Below are 6178 nucleotides of genomic sequence, written 5' to 3'. Positions count from 1 at the left end.
GACTGTTCATGTCTTGCCTGGTGACGTTTTAAGGTGTTAAGCAGATTGTCATTTTAAATTCATTATTTCAGATAATATTTGTGGACGTTAATTGTATTATCAATAGTACCAGTAGTCATGATACTCATATAAATATCCATTGAAAAGTCCTAATGGTATCTTTATTTTTATGCAAATTCATTGCATACGAGGGTGTACCCAAAAGAAACCGGAATTTGGTTGTAACTTTTTATTTCTTACATTTCAAAATAAAACACCACCGTCGCCTTCAAAATAATCTCCATCCGCATTAATGCGGCGCTCCAGCCGTGTTTCCCACTTGACGAATGCGTCGTCAGACCCATGCATAATTGTACCATTCGGGGCCGGCTGCGATTTGTCTGTCACCTCCTCCACATCTGCAAACCGCTGTCCCGTCAGCTCCTTCTTCAACTTGGGGAACAAGAAAAAGTCACTCGAGGCTACATCTGGTGAATAAGGTGGATGGGAGAGAAGATTTCGTCTCATTCTTTGCCAGAAACTGCGTGACGCGCAGCGCCGTGTCCGCTGGCGCTCTGTGGTGGTGGATCAACCGGGCTCCACTCCGCCACTACGCGGGCCGCTTCCTCCTCACATCCTCACGGAGCCGTCTGAGGACTTCCATGTAGTAGTCCTGATTTACACTCTGACCTGGAGGGACAAACTCGCTGTGGACGATACCCTGGACAGCGAAAAAGCAGCTCAGCATTGTTTTCACGGCTGAGCGGACCTGACGCGCGGACATCTGGCCCTTTTTAAACCACCCGAACCACTCATGGACCTGAGTCTTCCTCAGAGCATCATCCTTGTAGGCTTGCTGCAACAAGGTGAGTGTTTCTGCTGCTGTTTTTCCCAGCAATAAGCAGAATTTAATGTTCCCGCGCTGCTCTAGCAATGTCGCCGTTTTGGAAAAATCGCAGAGCGCAGCCGCACTATGTTACTATAAACGACGCGTGACAGGCGTTAGTGTCACTCTGGGAGCTCGGACTTTTCACAGATATGCATGAGGCTTACCTGTAGCACATCTGACGGCCAGAAGTCGAAACTCATTATTATTATTATTTTCTGACCAAATTCCAGTTTCTTTTGGGTACCCCCTCGTATACTCTGTTTCTTTCAGAGGTTCTGTCCTATCAGGAGCCGCTGGACCAGGCCGGTCGTCTGGACCCACATCTGAGCTGCAGTGGAGGATGAAACGGTTCCAGCTTCTCAGCTCAGCAGTGGAGGCAGTAGGGATGTACCTGGTTCAGCAGCGCCGGAGCCCACAGGTGGAGTGGTACAAGATGTAGAAGCTGGAAATGAGGTCCAGGATGTTCTGATGCTCCATCTGATCATTCACTATTAAGGACGACTGAGTTTTGAACAGATTGTTACTGTAATCAGTTAAACCAGTGTTGATCGATTGTAAAGATGTAAAAACTGTTTTGTACTGCAGCATTAAAGTATGTTGAAAATAATGATTGCGGATCTAAGTTCACTCAACATTGCCCTTTGTGTTTTTTCAACCTGTCATTCAATAAATGTGTTGTGCTTTTGCAGATCTGTTGTTTCCATACATGATCCAATATAATCCACGTAACAATTTTATCATATTGTTTAAAACAGCAGAGTAAACAGAGCTTAAATAAAAACTTAATTGATAATGAATATCAATTACAATTGCACAACAACAACAAATCCAGTTGTGTTATTAATGGTTCTCACGGTTCCCGGCCTCCTCCGTGTTGAGCAGGTCCTGTCAGAACCCAGAACGGCCGGATTGAAAGCAGCATGGCGTTACTCTCTTCCCTCCTGCTCCCTGGATTCTCCAGCATCGCTGAGAAGCAGTTCAGATGTTCGTCTCGCTGGATCCGGTTCTGCCTCTGCTGCTCAGGATCCTCAGAAAGGATTTCTGGCAGGACAGCAGAGACGTCTGGCTGGAACAGGGTGCTGGTTCTCTGGCCTGAACAAACAGAGTGATGGGAACTGATATTAAATGTTGTTCCAGTCCACAACATCTTCTAGTTTTGATTGTTTTCTGTAAACCTACTTAAAATACACACTCTTTTACAAATCCCATTACTGCATTCATACCTGTGTGTGACTTTAAAAAACATATAAATAAGCAAAACATATAAATAAGCAGAGAGATTCAGATGAGCCTTCACATTTTGATTGAGGCTTTTGCCTTGATATCAGTGTTTGTTATGGAATAACAACTGGATTTCCCCCCTGTGCAATTAAGAAAATATATGTCTATGTATTTATAAAGCTGTATGTAGAAACAGTGGTAAGGAAGCTTACAGTGCAGAGCAGCTGGTGGAGGAGACGGTCCCTGTGCAGGTGGAGAAGAAGGTGCTGGTGTTGATGCTCCAGCTGGCTCAGAGGCTGGAGCTGCTGTCATGGCAGGGAGTCTGGGAGTTCAGATGGGGAGACCAAACTGTCCTCACTGAATGAAACAGAACACACACACACACACACACACACACACACACACACACACACACACACACACACACACACAAAGAACAATGAAGTCAAGTCACTGTGGTTCAAACTCTGCGCTAACATGTTCTATATATTTCGAAATTCCAACTTGATCCTTAGAACAAACTTTAAAACATGTTTGATAACTTTAGTAGAGCAACGCTCTCAAAATACTGCCCACCCCCCCCCCAAAAAAAAAAACAAAACTCGTGACAGTTGAAGGCTTTAACTAGCTGATTAACTGACTATCTCAAGTCCTTTTTTACATAATACTGAAGGAAAAAAAACATTTCATTTCACTACGTGGAGAACAAGAATCAGATTCAGGACATGCATATGCTTAAATTAAAAGTGCTTGAGAAGCTGCAACTTCGTCCGGCGCGACATTTGCCATCAGCAGTGTTTACTGCTGGCTTTCTGAGCGTGATTATGTTACTGCGAGGACAATGACTGCAAACTCCAGAGAGCAGCAGCGCTAAATACATTCTGACGCAAACTCTTAATCCAGATAACACATTTTTCTACCTTATAACAAACTCTGTTCAGTAAAGGGCCTGTACCATGCTTTTTTAGCTAGTCCAAACCCCATTATTGGCATTAACATGGTAATAGTTTATTTTTGGCGCTAAGTCATTTTGTGTTAAATAAAAGATTTTCGGGGGCTAATTCTGAAACCCGGAAGAGAAAACACTCTGTTTCACTGAAAATCCCGCCTCTCCCCCTGTGGACTTTGACTGACAGCGTACTTCAACCAATCGGAGCTACGTTAGCATCTCTAAGGGTTAGCTTTAGCTCTTTAGCTTTAGCTTCTCTACACGCAAAGGCAAGCGAAAACGTCTTTTCCTGTTAGAAACTCACCAAGCGCAGACCCTTCAGACTCTTGCTCTTGCTTGATTGTTGCTTTCAGACGATGGTTGAAGTTTATCTCCGTAATCGGAGATATAAAATGCGGCAACGCTGATTGCCGAGGGCCTGCGGGGGTGGGGTGGGAGAAGAGTGGTGGGGAGGAGTTCAACTTTAGTGACGTACTTAGGTTTGAAGAGTTTCAAACGAGCTGTTTTCTACCCGAAGGGAGGGGCTGCTGTAAAGAGCAGCAGAATGAAAGCGATTACTCAGACATGCCTGGATGAAGGCAAATAACATTTTGGAGGTGGTTTTAAAGGGAAATCAACTTTGTGGCATGCTTAAAACCTTAAAAAAGTGGATTTTGCATGATATAGGTCCTTTCAGTAAAATCTCACCGTTATCCTCCATCGGTGGCTCCAGCAGCGCCGTCGCCTAGATGCGGCCACATCCCTTCCGGTGTTTACAAGTCGGTGGCCGTAGATCGCGTCCATCTGTTGGAACCGTCTCCAGCCCCATGCTTTCAGTTCTGGTCCTTGTTATTTCAGTTTTTCTCGGCTTCGGGCTGAGGTCCAGTGTGATCCGTGGTCCGCCACTGACTCGGGGAGGTCTTGAAAAACTTCTGGCGGCACCGTCAGCTCCCGCTGGATCTTTTCATCCCCCACTAAACAAATGAGCTCCTGAACCTCCCCAGCAGACCATGGAGTTACTGTCCGCTTTGCTGAACTTGTTTTAATTGCTATTATTTTGTTCATTTACCATCCGAACTCTTCTGTTTCTCCTCCGTATCAGCGCATTAATCATGGCGGTGTTTAGGTTTCGCTATAGCCACAGCTGGTTGCTGATTGGTCAAAATCACTGACCAATCAGCAACCAGTATGTGTTTGACGTCACCTTTCCAGCCCAACTCAGCCTGACTCCGCCGGTAGCCGGAGCAGGGCCGGAAAACTTACCCGGGTTGCGGTAAAGTGGGCGAACGGAACCGTCCACAAGCGGGGTAGAGCCAAGTCGAGTAGAGTATGGGAAGTGGAACCAAGGCATTTGATGATTAGATGCTCAAGAGTTCGAAGCAGGGTAACCTTCTGATCTGTATACCAGTCAGCATAAGAAACCGATGAGGATGGGGTTCAAACCCACGAGTGCAGAGCACAATGGGTTCGCAGTGCATCGCCTTAACCACTTGGCCAACTCGTCCTGTTTTGCAGCGCCCACATGTGGCCACAATACAGTAGTGCTTATATCGACTGAAATTACATACTGAAATTAATGTGCGGATTATAACGTGTCCACCAAAGTGTTTTGGGGTTGTTGGATTTTGTATTTGATGAGTTTGACCAGGAGAACCAAAAATACCATCCACTTCCATTGTGTCCGTCCCGAAAACCTTCCCCGACTCGCCTCTGAATAAACAATAGCTCACCCTCACAAAAAAAGTAAGTATGCTGTTCGAAATGACTAAGGAATTGCGCTAAATGGGCCAATTTTCTAAAATGTTGAAGTATCCCTTTAACATAAACAGAACCCAAAAGAAAAACGAAAAAAAAGAAGGAAAAATAGCCATTTAAAGCTACTTGCAAAGCTAGTTGCAAAGCTGACAGTTTGTGTCAGAGCAGTGTATTTTTCTTGGTTTAGTAAAAAAGATCTCCAATGCCTTTCGGGACGGAAAGGATCGGGGATCAGGTCCATTTATGCTGATGGGCATGCATGCAGCAAGATGATGCGGCTCGCGTGAAAAATAGAACGAAGCGGAGCGGACGCGCTGCAGAGCGCGAGCGGCGCCCCCCTGCGAGTTGTGTGCGGCCAGTCAGATAGGTTAACATGGGAGGGCATCAGAAGGCTGTGTGCTGCGCTTCCGCGTCCAGTGCGTTCAGGCCGTAGAGACAGATGGCGCGTTTTTTGTGTTTTTTTTTTTAATTTATCTTCTTTGTCGGGTGTCAATCTACTTGGGCGGGCTGCCCAAGTAAAGTTTATGTAGGGGAAACTCTGCAGTCAGCATAAGAAGCCGACGAGGATGGGATTCGAACCCACGCGTGCAGAGCACAATGGATTAGCAGTCCATCGCCTTAACCACTCGGCCAAGGATGGGGCAAAAGGGACTGCTACGGTGGGGGAAAGAAAAAAAAGGAAAAAGGGGAAGGGGGGGGAGAGAAAAGGAGAAAAAAATGAGAAAATTCAACATAAAATCATACATCATCAGACGCTGTAGCTCAGAAAAAGTACTTATTCCTCTATTATTGTTCTGTTAAATATTTATTGCTGTATTAATCCATTAATATTATTAATATTATTGATAATCCTCTATGATTACAAAAAATTACAACAAGTTGCACACTCTTGCCAGGATTTGCACCTGGAATCTTCCACCCAAAGGTTGGCTGTGTTGCTGTTACACCACAAGAGTTGTGTTTTTGTTGTTTGTTTTCAGTGACAAATCAACACTATTTTGACTTGTTACCACTTATCAGCGATTTTAGCCTTTGCTTTAAAGCTGCAAAATGCAATTTTAACACAATAATACTTTGATTTAACACCTAAAATGAATAAAATATGTTGAATGGATGAAACATCAAATCCTGTCAGAGACACACATCATTTAGACAAGAACAGAACAGACAGGAAGGCATAACACACACTGTGTGTGTAAAGTATACACATAGAACACACCCCTGTATGTTACAGGCACATGTACAAACACACCCAGATGTCTATATCAGTAGTGTATTAGATGCAGACACACACACCATCAAGTGGTGTAAGTTACACGTGAACACACAGCTACACACACATTAGAAGCAGACTCTCGGCAGACGCCTCTCACTGCTTGCTGGCCTGGAGCAGAGCTGCTGGTCTT

This window comes from Salarias fasciatus, chromosome 19, assembly GCF_902148845.1.
Source record: "Salarias fasciatus chromosome 19, fSalaFa1.1, whole genome shotgun sequence".
Taxonomy (NCBI): domain Eukaryota; kingdom Metazoa; phylum Chordata; class Actinopteri; order Blenniiformes; family Blenniidae; genus Salarias; species Salarias fasciatus.
Note: the sequence above shows the minus strand (reverse complement) of the source record.